At 57.2% G+C, this 14,926-nt stretch overlaps 1 long non-coding RNA gene across 1 annotated transcript; it reads left to right on the top strand.

Moving 5' to 3' along the window:
* Positions 1–1,949: 1,949 nt before the first annotated feature.
* Positions 1,950–5,975, top strand: LOC147573513 (uncharacterized). Its single transcript, XR_015244837.1, has 2 exons — positions 1,950–2,309; positions 5,413–5,975. It is a non-coding gene; the product is annotated as an uncharacterized LOC147573513 (long non-coding RNA).
* The last annotated feature ends 8,951 nt before the right edge of the window (positions 5,976–14,926 follow it).

Below are 14,926 nucleotides of genomic sequence, written 5' to 3'. Positions count from 1 at the left end.
TGCTGTGAGCCTGTGTGTGTGTGACAAACGTGGGCAGAGTCAGAGCTTGGTCTGTGTGTGTCTGCGGGTCACGTCAGTGTGACATGTGTATCTATGTGTGGTGTGTGTAGGGGTGTGGGTCTGTGTGGATATGTCAGAGTGTGGGTTTGACCATCTGGGCTGGATGTCATGTGCCAACACTGGGACTCCGCGGGGAGCAGCAAGGGCCCCAGGGGTGATCATTAGAATGAGGAAGAGCCTGGGCTCCCCTGTGCGGTCACCGAGTCCTTATGTCCTTATGTCCCCATGGGGGTGCAGGGCAGGCCGGGCATGCCTCAGGGACCAGGGCTCTGGAACTACCTGCACCCCACTCTTCTTCTGTCTACACGTTGTCCAAAGCTGCAAAGGCCCACCAAGCTGGGGCGCGTGTCCCCTCTCTGCAGGCCAGGCAGGTCCTGGGCCCCCAGCAGGGAGAAGAGTAGCCTGTGACCCTCGACCCTCATCGCTCAGTCTGCACTTCTGGCAGGATTTCTTATTCACAGGCCTGTGACTCCAGGCCTTGGGGTCAAGTCTAGCTCCATCTCCCAGGGGGGGCTGTCACTCCTTTCTCTGAGACTTAGTTCCCTGGGCCTGGGTGGGGTCACCGGGCAGCAGGCTTAGCCCAAGGCGGGCAAAGAGGGACCGCTCTGCACAGGTGACCTCCACTGCTGTTTTTCCCGGCCACTAGTCCTGGACCCCATGGCTGTTCCCACCTGCCTGGCCCAGGTCCCAAGTAAAGAAGAAATGAGGCTCCCAGACAGCTCAGAAAACTGCCTGGATGGGGCAGCAGGGTGGCCAAGGGCCTCAGAATGCCGTGCTGGGGTCTTATGGATGCCCCTGTCCCGCCCGCTGACCTCAGGGCTTGCTGACCACACGCCCGCCCCTCGCGGCTCCTGAACGTGGCCCAGGGAGGCAGATAGGCAGGGCCTGAGGGGGCCCTGCAGTGGGTCAGGATTCCTCCTCCAGGGCACCTGCTGGGGGTCTCGGGGGAGGCCGGTGGAGTCAGGGGAGAAACGAGGACTCCCTGACCCTGAGCCCGCTTCCTGGCTACTCCCCTTCCGGTCTCTCTGAGCCTCGGTTTCCTCATCGGCAGCATGTCTTCATGCCTCCAAGTACTCCTCAGCTGCCTTCCCATCTTGGTGCGGAGCCCCTGTCCATCCTGCCTCACCCACCTTCTTCCTCACCTTGGCGTATGTGGGGGGGAGGCATGGGGGAGGCGTCTCATCACTGGAGCTTCTGGGCCATTCCCCCTCCCCCTGCTGCAGACACAGACGGACCCAGGACAGAGGGGTGCTGGGCCCCGTGGCTCTCGGAACACCTGTGTGGGGGAGAGGTCTCTTCTTAGAAGCAGGAGCCGGCATGGAGGCACCCACAGGTCCAAAGACAGGCACTCAGGTAAGGGTGACATGGTGCGTGACCTGGTGGTCCTGTTGTCCTGGCCAGACCTCCTGAGGCCAGAGTCTCAGGTACTGGTGTCCATGTAGGAGCCCAGGATTCCCCAAATTGCTTTGCAGGGTCGTTCAGGGGATTTCAATGGGGCAACGGGCTGGAGCAGGCTGGACGGGCAGGACAGGGAGGGCAGAGCAGTGACCCTCCTGGCCCAGCTGAAGGGGATGGGGCTAGGGAGCACTTTGGGGGCCTCTGATCAGCCTCTTCCTCATTCTCGGGTCAGGGCTGCTGGGACCCAGATTGGTCCGGGAGATTGGCTGCAGGAAGGGGGACCCCTGTATAGGAGGACAGGGGCCCTCCAATCCCCCAGAGGCTTGTGGCTGGTGCCCCGGCTGTGGGGGTTATGGGGACTACATGCTATCCCCAGCTGCACTCTCCCTATCCTGGGGGTTCTTCTCAGCCAGACCCATGCTATAAGGATGGGGGTTCCGAGGCTCAGGCCCCTGGCCTGATGCATTGCAATTTGGGGGAGGCGGTAGGGAGGGACACCTTTACTGGCCTCAGATAGGAGAGAGGATGCCCGGAGTCCCTCCCCTGACCTCCCAGGAGCCCTGAGCCCCAGAAGGTACCCAGAAGGGACTCCAAATCCTTCATTCACAGCCCTTGGCTGTCTGGCATATTCAGCTCCGAGGCCCAGCCTATTAGCCAGCCAGGGAGGTCCTACCAGGGAGGGCCCCAGGGGCGGCCGCTGACTTGGGCCCTGAGTGTGGAGTGAAGAGAAGAGGCTGGACCTTGGAGGCTGACAGCCACACACTCCCTTCCCCTCACAGCCGGGGCCGTAGCCGGGAGTCACCTCTCCTCAGCCACCCCAGAGACCAGAGCAAGGATTGGTGGAAAGACCGGTAGGTTCAGGGGTCACACTGTGTGGCCGGGTCAGAGGTCAAAGATTTGCTGACAGCAGGCTCGGAGGTATTGATCTGGTGGGGGAGGTGACAGAATTGTGTCCCCTGCCCAGGGCTGTGGGCATGGGCTGCTGGTCAGCGAGCTGGACTCAAGAGAGCCCACCCCAGAGGGGGCTCCTTGGGATGAGGGGCTGGGGGGCTACGGAGCGCCAGCTCATGGCTCTAGGTCCCTCGACAGGCGGGGAACCAATTGTCATGCCACAGGTGATTTCAGTTATGGCCCTTGGGCTGATGGCCCAGCATGCCTGGGCCTGTGTGGCCGGGAAGAGCAAGGACTAGGAGGTCATGTGCTCCAGCCCCCAAAGCCCTCTCAGATTTGAGATGACAGTCAATAAGCCCAACCTCCCCTTGGAGAGGACGGCGGGCTGAGGGCTGGGCTGACTTCCCGAAGGAGGGGGTTGTAGCCCAGTGAACCGCAAAGCCTCCCACATCTTACCTGCCCTAGGGACTGGGTTTGGAATGCTCCAAAATGACAGCGAGCACAGCTCCTCCAGAGTCAGGCACCGCCCCCCCCCCCCCAACTCTCGCCTCAGGCCCTATGCCCAGCTCACTTCCCCAGGATACAGGCGCAATTCCTGCTCCCTCCCACCCCAGAGAGATGTCCCAGAGGCCGCCAGACACCCCAGCTGCCCCTTACTCCTCCCACACACATCCACCCACGGGTCCAGGCTGGGACAAGGCTGGCCTGGAGAGGAGGCGCTGCCGTGACTTGGAGGGAGAAAGGCCACCTCCCCCAGCTGAACTCGCCCCGAACACACTGGACCCAAATGGGTTTCCTCCATCCGTGCCCCGGGGTGGGGGGGGGGGGGAGTGAGGCGGGCACACCTGTGTCCACGTGCATGTGTATCCGCACGTGCGTACATCCACGTGCTTGTTAGTCCACGCTCGTGTGTATCCATGTTATGGGTGGGTGCGTTTACGTGCACCAGGTACGTGTGTGAACGTGCACTGGCATCCATGTGTGAACCGTGCGACTGTGGGCACACGTGGGCACATTCTGTGTGTGTGTGAGTGTACTCATATGTGTCTGGCCCAAGCCCGAGGCTGGCCTGGCCCCCTTCCAGGTGCTGACTGGAGAGACACTCCAGCTGTCCCTTGGAATGGCTTCGTCCGGCCTTAGCCAGAAACCCTTACCAGTCCCGATGGCCCCGGCCCTGGCGGCTGTCCTACAGCTGAGGGCTCCTGATCAGCCCTGGCCAAGCTGGCTGCAGGGCCAGAGGGCAGCTCTGTCCGCTGGGAAGGCATGCGGTGGCCCCTGGCTCAGAGCATACCTAGGCTAGAGGTCACTGGCACCGAGGCTGAGGCCCGTGGCCCACTGGGGTCTGGAGCTGTCCTCGCTGCCACCAGGCCCGCCTGGGACCACCTCCGAGCAGTGACCCCTACTGGGAACATCAGGCACGGCAGACTGGCTTTACAAGCCATTGTCGGGAGGAAGGGCCCCCTTCACCGCAGTGAGCAGTAGGTGGGTGTATCTGATTTTCAAACCACGTTCCAGGGAACCCCTGGGGTTCCCATAGGTCCCTCCAAGGGTTCCCAAAAGTTGGTGCTGCCTCATCTTCCTCCCCAAAAGAGCATTGTTTTTCAGTCTTGGGTTTGTGAAGACATTTCTCCAAAAAGATATTTAAATCCCTAGGCCAGATGTTGACCCTTCAGCTCTAGGAGTCTGTTTATGAGGGTACTGGAGTCAGACCTTCTTTTAGAACAATTCATTGAGTTTCAACCCATCATCTCCTGCTAGGTGTTCAATATTACTTTGGGGGGGGGGGCTGGTTCTGGTTTCAATACCTCTTGGAAACCAAAAGAGGCTCTACACAGGGACGGCATCCACCTCAGAGCTGAGCAGCCTTGGGGTGCCCTGAGGCCTGGCCCTTTGGTGGGGCCCTTTTACTCACAGCCTCCAGTAAGAGGGCATGAGTATGAGGAGCTCCCAGGGGCCTTGCCCTGGAGAGACCCTGATACCAGCGCTTCTCCCCCTGAGAGTCCACCGACTCCACCCCCAGAGCACGCAGGACAGCTGTGGCCTGTCCCTCCCCGCCGTGAGGTTTCCCGCCTCCTCCCACGTGCCCCCGGTGGCTCCCTGCAACCTGTCGGGCACATCACGACGCCCACAGTCCACACCAGGCAGGGGGGCCTGAAGCCCTTGAATGGGGTTTGCGGTTCACAGGAGCATAAAGCAGAAACAGATGTGCCGTGGTCAGTGGCTCTGCCACTGTGGCCCCCAGTCTGGCCCACCGCTTCCAGCTTAGATTGGTCCTTGGAAGCCCCTCATGGGGGCCACCTCCCTAAAATTCCCTCCAGGGCTGATGGCAGGACATGCCAGCATGACAAAGCCTGGGGACCTCGGGGCTCTGCTGGAGGTGGATGGGGGCTAAGACCCAAGGATGTCCGGTGGCGGCCAGGAGGGATGGGGGTAGGCTTGTCCCACTTCATCTCATCCATTCATTCCTTCCTTCATTCACTCCCTCAATAAGTATTTATTGCCGTGTGCTGCCACTGTGCTGGGTGGGCTGGATCCAGTGAAAAAAACAGATCACCGAGCTTACGGTTTAGTGCAGGTAGTGGGGGAGGCGGCAATAAAAGGAAAGAAGTTAAACATACAGACTTTCCGATGGTGGTCAGGGAGAGAAGCAAGACATTGTGGGGAGAAAGTACAGAGGGGGTTGGGGATATGCTCTGCAAAGGCATGAACAGAGAAAACTTCCCGAGAAGGTGATATGTGAGCACATCTGAGGGAGGTGAGGAAATGAGCCCTAAGGATATTTGGGAACAGCATTTCAAGCGGAGAGAACAATAAGGACAGGGGCCCTGAGGCAGGAGTGTGCCTGCTTAAGGAGCAGTGGGTCTGGAGCCAAGCAGGGGACAAGAACAGTTTATGAGGTAAACCGGATTAGGGGACCGCATATAAGGCTATTGCCATGGGAAGGTCTTTGGATTTATTCCGAAGGGTGCAGAGACGTTACGGGGTGTTGAGCAGTGGAGAGACTCGGGACAGGAACTCTGCACCCTTCCCTCTGACTGACCTACCCCCTCCTTTTGTTCTCAGCCAAGAAGAGTGTCCAGGAGCCTGGGAACTGAGACAGACCAGCCCTGCCCTGCCCTGCTCTGGGGAGCCCTCGACCAATGGGGAAAGGCCCTCTTGGGGTTTTACCTGCTTCCCAGACCACGGAGATATGAGGGCCAGGTCCTCTCAGGTCCCGCATGAGGGCCCTCCTATTCTTCAGTGGCCATCATGAGCTCTGAATAGAACAGGCCCATCAGCCACATTCCAGCAGGAAGGCTCCACCACCTTGCAGAAGGGATAGCCCCTGAGACCTCTCCCCATTGAGTGTCCTTGGGGAGAAGAAGGCAATGTGGTCTGAAGCTCTTTCTGGTCTGTTTCCTCCCACCCTCCAATCTCTATCCTTGCACCCTCCCTACACAAGGCCTCAGTGTTTCACTGATAACAGGTTTGGCTTTTTCCTGCCTCAGGGTCTTTGCACATGCTGTTCCAGCTGCCTGTCCTGAATGTTCACATGACTGATTCTCCTCTTTACCTGTTCATAACCCCCCCCAAAGTAGCCCTCCCAGTTACTTCATGGTTTATTTCCTACGTGACAGCATCTCCATCACACATTCTCTGGTTAATTTATTTGGCGACTTTAATATTCTACAGCTCGCAAGCTCCATAGGGTGGAGTCCAGTTGTCCTGTTTGTGGCTGGATCCCCAGTGCCGGGCACACAGTAGGTCCTTGTTGAACGTTGCATGAATGCATGGGCAAGGGCATCGGTGAGTGCATGGAAGGGGGTGGGGGCTGGGTCTGAAGGAGGCTGAATGGGGCCTTGGGAATCCAGTTGCCAAGCTGGGCCTGGGTGGGGACAGAGGTGGGCAGGTGCCAGTGGGACTCTACCCTCCTCCTTCCCCAGGCAAGCAGGCAGGCCAGGGTGCAGGTCAAAGGGCTCCCCTGGAGGTGCCGGCAGAAAGCAGCAGGGCCGGGGGGGGGGGGGGGGGGGGTGGGGGGTGGGGGGAGTGGGCTGGGTGGCAAGGAGCTGTTTCCCACCCGCTCAGCTGTGTCCTCAGCCAGGGTCTGTGTGGGCGGGAGGTAGGACGGGCCGCCTCCGTGCAAAATGTCTCCTTTTGGATGGGGCACCGCCTCCCCACCGGCTCAGTGCTGCTGGTGGATGCTCAGACAGACCAGGGAGTGCCCCTGCCGGTGGGAGTGGGCACACCTGGGAAGACAAGGGGCGCAGGCCACTCACCAGGAGGCTTCTTCTGTCCCATGGGCTCCTGGTGACACCTAGTGGCCAGTATTCCTGATGCACTGTGTCCCCAATCCCAAAACTCCTGCCCTGGACCTGTCCCAAATAGCAAGGGCACTGCTGGCCTTGGTCTCCACCTACTCACATTCTCACGGACCCGTCCCCCCAGCGGGCTCTCTGGGGCTCCCGCCCACACAGTCACTCTCACACCCTCTCTCAAGGCTCATCCCTCCCACACATGGTGACAATGCTACGAGGGGCCCAAGGGGGTGTCCTTGAGACCCTCTGGGCAGAGGGCCTTCTCCAGTGCCCGCCAAGACCAGCTCCTGCCAGCCAGCCCCACCCCATCCCCAGGTGCGTCATGACCAGCTGGTCCACCCTGGGGAGGGAGGCGTGGAGGGCAGGGCTCAATGACACCTTGGATTCTCTGCCCATCTCCTCCCACTGGGCCTCACAAACCTGGACCAGAAGCACAAGACCAAGGTCGAGGACCAGCAAGGACCCAGGAGGTTGGCACCCAGGAGGTTGGCACCCTAGCTAGAAGCCTAGGAAGAGCCAGCTCACAGGCAAGGCCCACATGAATGAGGCGGGGGCGGGGGGGAGACTCTTGAGGACAGTGGGCAGGGGAAAGGGGTGTGGGAGCCAGGCCAGGCCCAGGAATGGGTACATCCACATCAGCCAAAAGCAACCTCAGCTGAGCCAGGGCCAAGCTGCCTGCGTCACCAAGAGGAGCCTGAGGAACTGGGGGAAAGGCCTGGTAGGCGGCCCAACCAACTGAGGCATGGGGCACTCATGACCCAGAGCACAGGGCATTGCCTGGGGCCTGGGACTCCAGAGCCCACTGGGCCTGAAAAGACCAACTTCAGGTATGCCCTCCGCCTTCTCCAATAGCAACCAGGACAGGAGGACAAGGGTCACTTTCCCCATTTCGCAGCTGGGGGCACTGAGACCTGGCAAACGCTAACAGAGAAAGGAGCTCACTTCCCAGTCTTCTGGGGATCAGGGTCTCTCCCTCCCTCCTCTCAGGACCCAGACGTCCCTCACCACTGTGCACGCAACCCTGACAGCTTGGACGACGCCTTGTCCACCTGTGCACCCCTCCCTGATCCGCCCCCCCGCCCCAACCTGGCCTCCAGTCCCTGCACGGCACTGAGGAAGCGTGCCAACAGCCAGGACACCCACAGGACAGGATGGAGTCGCCACCCAGGGCTGAGGAGTGGTGTGAACCTGGGTCAGGGGCATGCAGAGTTGTGGGGGGGAGGGACAAATGAGGCAAAGTCCAGTCCAGGTCCCTGTGACCGCTGCCCATGCCCACGCTCTGTGCCCCAAGAATACCTCCGGAGCTGGGAGTTCAGGCTCCACAAAGGGTAGGTGCCAGAGGCTGGACTGGAGGCCAGCCTCTTAAAGGCTCCTCCCTGGTAGGAATCAGGGTGCCCCTCTGCCTCCCTAGTGCTTTCCCTCAGCCCCAGCTCCACTTGGATTGGAGCAGGTCTTTCCCTGGCACTTTTGGCCGGAGAAATTCCAATGTCCACCTACTGCCCCTCCCCCCACTTCTACAGGAGAAGGGGCAGAAGCTCTGGGCAGGGGGACAAGATTCCAGGTCGCTCCCAAGCTGCTCCGCTTCAATGGTGTAGCCCAGGAGAGGTTACCCCTTAGCATGACCCCCTTCAGATTTGTGGTGGTGGTGGTGGTGGGGGGTACAGGAGTCCTCCGTGAATGAAAATAGAATTGAACTGAACCACAGATTCAGTCGTGCCACCTTCTTGGAGCCAGACTCTGATGAAGGTGGTGGAGAGGGGGCGGGGGACGGAGGAGAAACGTGGCCTGGCCGGATACTCCCATGGGCACTGGGAAACCTGGAAGGAAATGCTAGCCCAGCCCATGCGGGGGAGGGGACAGCTCAGGAAGGGCTCCCCAAGAAGGACACCTCCTTCTGGAAGAGAAAGCTCCTCCAGACCTGAATGGAGCTCCAGGGTAACCCAGAGCAAAAGAGTGAGGAAAAGACGAGAAGGGGGAGGCTGGAATTAGGGAGCAGCAGCAGGGGTGAGGTGAGCGAGGCTGGAGCCTGGAGACAATGGGGGCTGTGGTGGGGATGGGCCAGATGGCCCTGCAGGGGCCAGCGAGGGGGCGGTGACAGGGCCCCAGGGAGAATTCAGAACAGTAGGTATTAAGAGTGTGCCAGGAAGGGGCTTCTGGGCATGGCTGCCCGCCCCGCCTTGGATTCGAGAACCAGGTAGGTGAGAAGCTCTCAGCAGTGACTTGCTGCTCCCATAGGCATTTCAGAAACGGAGGGGAAATCGCTGGGTGCTGCGGTAATGGGGTGCTGTAGGCATCGGCGGTGGGGACCTGGGATGTGAGCAGTGTTCTGCCCCGTGGCAAGATGACCCGCATCCCACACAGCGTGCAAATATTCCACTGGACACTCAGATGGGTCAGGGGTTCCTAACGGGGGGCGATTTTGCCACTTGGGGGAACTTTGGCAACGTGTGGGGACGTTTCTGATGGTCACAACCTGGGTGGAGGTGCTACCAGCATGTAGCAGGTGGAGGCCAGGGACGCTGCCCAACATCTTACGGTGCAGCAGCCTGTCCCTAGCGTCGTGGCTGAGGAATCCTGCTGTAGGTGAAAACTCTGTTAGTATTGATCGGAGTCTGGAAGCTACTTCCACTTTGCAACACAGAAGTTCTTAGGGATGCAACACGCATGAAAACCTAGCAGAGAGGGAATCTTGTTTCATTTGGAAATTTACCAAGCGTTGCTCCCCGGTTTGTAAAATCACGTCCCCAAGATGCAGTGGCCTCCGCGGGCATCTGAGCCTGGGAGGCTGTGCCAATCCCTGTCTGTGTCTGCAGCAGCTCTAGCTGCGAAGCTCCTGCATCACCAGCAGCGTCTGAGTCCTCTGGAGATCATACCCAAGCATTTTTCATAATCGAATACACATTATGAAGTTATTCATTACTTTCCTTTTATTTCTCCCTGGTTTCGAAGTTAGAACACGGTATCGATTTTTTAACTTATGAAGGTAAGTTATATCGGCTGTGAATTTTATTTTCGCAAGAAGACATTATAAGATTGGGGCCATGGGTCTGATTGGATTGACCAGATTTAGGTGCTCACGGGAGGCGGGGCATAGGGAGGAGTTGAGGTGAGACCCCCCAGGTTCTTGCCTCAGCGGAAGAGGGAGGGTGTCCTCTGGATAAGGGAAGGGAAGGAGGCCCAGGTGTGAAGGAAGATCCACTTGGAAGCTGCCCATGGGACCCTCAGCCCTGCCACATCTCCCCCAGACAACAGCCCGTTCCTTTCCCACAGCCTGGCCAGGCTTAGCTAGGCTAACTGTGTCCCCACCCAAGGGCAGGCTGGAGCAAACTGAGGCCCTGAGAAACCTCACTTTATACTCCTCTCTTCTGTAAGATGAACCCCAAGAAAACACACCATCTTCATCTTCGGAAAGAGCTCCAACAGATGTAAGGGCCCTTGGCAATGGTGCTGGGTAGACTGGAGGCTCCCAGCACTCCCCCGCCCCGCCCCCTCCCTCCCCCCCCCCCCCCCCATGACTCATGTCAGCTGTCAGCTCGGGAGCAGCAGGGCAGCAGAGACAGATCTCAGCCCAGCCCACCCAGAGTGGCTGGTGCCTTGTGCCCAGAGGCGGTCTCAGGAGGGTGCCCAGGGGCTGAGGGTGGGCGGACCCCTCTGACATTGAGATTGCTTCTCTTCAGACCCTTTGGGGGGCACCCGGGACCCTGAAGGCCCTATCAGACAGGATCCCTGGAGAAGTGGGACCCCATTTCTCCAGAGCAGCTCACATCCACAACCCCAGGCAGTCAGATCCCCCTGTTCTCCCCACCGGCCCTGGCATCAGTCAGCGCAGGGGGCACCCCCACAGGAGGGGGATCTAGGTGTGTGTGTCCGGGGCGGTGGGGCAGCCAAAGAGCCATCCTGTCCAGGGCGTCACGTTCAGATCTGTGTGGTCCCCCAGTGATGTTCCACACATGGCCCCCAAGCCACCCACAGGACTAAAGACAGTCCACACCCATGGAATGACCTCCTGCCGTGTCCCAGGAGCTGATGCATTCTCAAATGCAAGCAGTACCAGGCGATGTGCAGTCACACTTTTACATCAAAAGTGTGAGTTTGTTCGAAGGGCACGCCTAGATTGCCCCAATTTTTTGCAACTGGTATTGACATTTCTTGGTGTTTTGAGACACCGGGGCCTCGAGGGGCCTTCCTGGGCACCCGCTCCACTCCAGTGGCACCCACTCCACCGCCCGCGCCTTTCCCAGGCTCACTGCCTCCCTGCCTACTGGGCAGGTGGGGCGCCTGGGCCCGCGGGGCCTGCAGAGCCCCTGCCCACCGGGCCATGGTCGGCCTGTCAGGGCGGCTCCACTGAGCTGTGAGAAAGGCTGGGGCCCATCAGATAAGGCTCTGGGCCCTCCCCACGACACCGCCACCACAGGCGGCTCTCCTGCCTTCCAGTCCCTCCCCAGGCCCGCCCCAGGCAGGTGTGCTGCGCGGAATGAATTTCACTACAAGATCTCTCTGGTTTCACTATGAGTTTCCTGACCCAGGCCAGCACCCACAGGCCCGGGGGCCTCCCCTGTGTCTCTCAGGCCAGGAGGCAAGCTTCTCCACTCAGGCAGCAGCAGGAGGGAGCCTGGGCAGCCCTTGGGAAGCACTCTCTACCTCCCAGATGACTCCAGTGGTCCCAGGAGGTTGGTCCTGGTCTGAGGAAGCCTGTTCTGCCCTCTCCAACCCCGTAGGACGCGGTCCAGCAGAGGCGTAGATCACTTGACATCAGAAAGAGGCAGGCCACCGGGGTTCAAACCAGGGATAGGGAAGCTGCCCTCTGGTGGCATCTTTTGGAATAGCAGGTGTCCTTGAGTGAAGGCCAGGGCCAGAGGGGTGCCCAGCCTCCTGGCTGGCCAGCAAGATAGGTCTGGGACCGTCAGGAGGGAGAGGAGAGCCCAGTTCCAGAGCAGAGGCCCAAACCCCAACTTTTCATGTTTCCAAACGTTCCTGGTTCCCACAGCGCCCCCACCACCACCAACAGGAGGTACACAAGGCCATGCTTGTAAAGGGGCCAGGGAAGGACACAGGGTGACTCAGGAAGGCACAAAAGTCCAAGACTCCCCCAAAAGTCACCCCTCACCTCCATTTCTCTCTTCTGACCAGTGTGCCCAGGAACCCCAGGGTCTGGACAAGCTGCCCCCCAAGACAGCTGTGGGCACTGAGGGCTCATGAGCCACTCCCCTCCCTCAACCTCACAGATGTTAAATGACTCATGACTCATTAGTTAAATGGTCTCCCTGCCGAGATATCACTGGGAAGGGTTGGCCCTCACCCACCCCACCCCCACCCTCCCACCCCCACCGTGGCTGCACTGAGCCGGGACAGTTGAGGATTAGGTTTGCACTCTAGAGCAATCCTGGGGTAGCAAAGAAGCTGTCGTCAGCCCTAAGGAAAGGGTGGGTGGTGGAAAGCATCAGGTGCCTGGGGTGGTGAAGACATCTCCCCCCCCCCCCCTTGTGGGGACAGTCTGAGCTCTGGGAGTGGAGACAGGAGGGAGTGGGTAAGGACCCAATAAGGCAACACACGCCCCACCAAGCAAATCCTGTCCCACCCGGGGACCTGCCCAGCACATGTTAATGTCCTACTCTTGTTAAAATGAATGGAACCTACATACAGTAAAAAAAATCACAGAAATCGTAAGTATTCCGCTTGACAAGTTTTCACTAACTGAACATACTTCTATGATCAGCATCCAAAACCGGGAGAACATGACCAGCACCCCAGGGTCCCCCTCCTACCCCCCTCCAGTCCTTACCTCCAAGGGTAACCTCTATCTTAACTTTTAGCAGCATACATTAATTTTTCCTGTTTTAGAGCTTCAGGTAAATGGAATCACCCCAGAACATAATACCACATTCAGCTTCTTTTGCTCAGTGTTATGTTGATGAGATTTCTGTACGTTGTGGCATGGTAGCAATTCGTTTATTTGTTCATTTGTTCAGTGCCCGCTTCCTTTGTTCATTGCCTCCAGGATCTGAATATACTCTGATGTATTCATTCTACAGACAATGGTTATACGGGTTTCCAGTTTGGGGCTACCATGGAGACCACAATATTATAGATGTCTTTTAGTGCATTTATACATCATTTCTGTTGGGTATATACCCGGGAGTGCATCTCAGCCCAGGCCCTCCAGAAACAGAGTCTGAGGCCAAAGCTTAGGTGGTACTTCTTTTTTTTAAACATCTTTTTTTTTTAATTTTTTAATGTTTATTTATTTTTGAGAGAGAGAGACAGAGCATGAGAGGGGGTGGGGGGGGGGTGGGGAGGGCACAGAGAGGGGGGAGACACAGAATCCGAAGCAGGCTCCAGGCTCTGAGCTGTCAGCACCGAGCCCGACGCGGGGCTCGAACTCACGAACTGTGAGATCATGACCTGAGCTGAAGTTGGACATTCAACCGACCGAGCCACCTAGGCGCCCCAGGTGGTACTTCTTAATTAGGGGGTGCAGTCGTAGCGAGTCAAGGGAGAGGGGGGGAAAGGAGAGAGGAAGGCAAGAGGGCCAACATGAGGATGAGTTTCCGGGTTGGCCACCACTCGGCACCAGAAGCATCTGATTGCTGGGCCCATGGGACCCTCTCACAAGAGGCTTTAGGATATGATTTGTCCATCTGGGATGAGGGATGGGAAGAATTTGTCCACTGGCTCCCATCTGTCATCATCAAAAAGGAAGCCCAACACTTTGGTTACAAGTCTGTGGGTTCCAGGTTGGTCCTTCATTACCTCACACTTCAGGGGTAGCAGAGAAGCCCCGGGGGGGTAATAGGAAGAGCCAGAAGGCTGCACTTGAAGTGGGAAAAAAAAGTAAGCAAGGTGAGGCTAGAGGATCTGAGGTGGTTCCCAACAGGCATCTGATACAAAATGAAGATGCTGGGCCATGGACACTTGGAGATACAGTGGGGGGGGGGGGTGTCAGATGGAAGTTACCAGTGCACATTCCCTCCAGCCCTGCACAGGAGCTCCCCGACATTGCTCCCACCCTCACCAACACTGGTGTTCAATTTTAAACGCTCCGGTGAATGTGCCGTGGTACCTCGTTCCGGTTTTAGGTGGCATTTCCCTGATGACTAATAAGGTTGCACACCTGTTCAGGAGTTTACCAACCAATCGGATATCCTCTTGTGAAGCTCCTATTCAAAGTCTTCCTACTGATTTGTAGTAGCTTTCATATTTCTTTTAGATAAAACCTCTTTATCAGATGTGTGTATTGAAATGACTCCTCTCACATGTGGCTTACTTATCCCTTCTCTTAATCATGCCTTTTTGAGAGAGAGAGTGCATTTGCACTTGTGTAAGTGGGGATAGTAGGGGGCAGGGGGAGGGGCAGATAGAGAGAGACAGAATCTTTTTTTTTTTTTAATGTTTATTTTTGAAAGAGAGAGAAAGAGAGAGAGACAGAGCGTGAGCAGGGGAGGGGCAGAGAGAGAGGGAGACACAGAATCCGAAGCAGGCTCCAGGCTCCGAGCTGTCAGCCCAGAGCCTGACATGGGGCTCGAACTCATGGCCACGAGATCATGACCTGAGCTGAAGTCGAATGCTCAACCCACAGAGCCACCCAGGAGCCCCGAGAGAGACAGAATCTTAAGCAGGCTCTGTGCCCAGCACAGAGCCCGCTGGATCTCACAACCCTGAGATCATGACCTGAGCCGAAATCGAGAGTCAGGAGCTTAACTGACCTAGGCCCCCCCCCTTAATCATGCCTTTTGATTAACAGAAGTTTCTAATTCTAATGGAGTCCAATTTGTCATTTTTTTTTTTTTTTTTTTTTTTTTTTTTACCAATAGTGCTTTCTGTGTCCTGTTTAGGAAAGTGAATCTATTCTCTCCCAAGTCTTCTTCTAGGTGCTTTGTTGTTTTATCTCTCACACATACATTTCACATGCACATCCATGGACTTGGTTTTAGGATATGGTATAACGTAGCGATGAAGAGTATTTTTTTCACTATGGATACTCAATTGACCCAGCACCATTTATTGAAAAGTCTGTGCTTTCTCTGTGATGTCAACTTCGTGGTGATACACCAGGGGCCCATAGATGGATGGCTTTATCTCAGCAGTTCCTGTTTTGTTCCACTGGTTGATTTGTTTATCCTTGTTTTCAACTGTAGCAAATCCTTCCACATTGTTCTTCTTCATATATATTTTATTTTATCTTATATTTTAGTTTATCTTATTATAAATGTTTATTCAGTTTTGAGAGAGAGAGAATGAATGGGGGAGAGGCAGAAAGAGGGGAACAGAGGATCCTAAGCAGG

Source organism: Puma concolor, chromosome E2 (genome assembly GCF_028749965.1).
Source record: "Puma concolor isolate L17-30 chromosome E2, mPumCon1.1.hap2, whole genome shotgun sequence".
NCBI lineage: Eukaryota > Metazoa > Chordata > Mammalia > Carnivora > Felidae > Puma > Puma concolor.
This window is presented reverse-complemented; position numbering and strand designations above follow the sequence as displayed.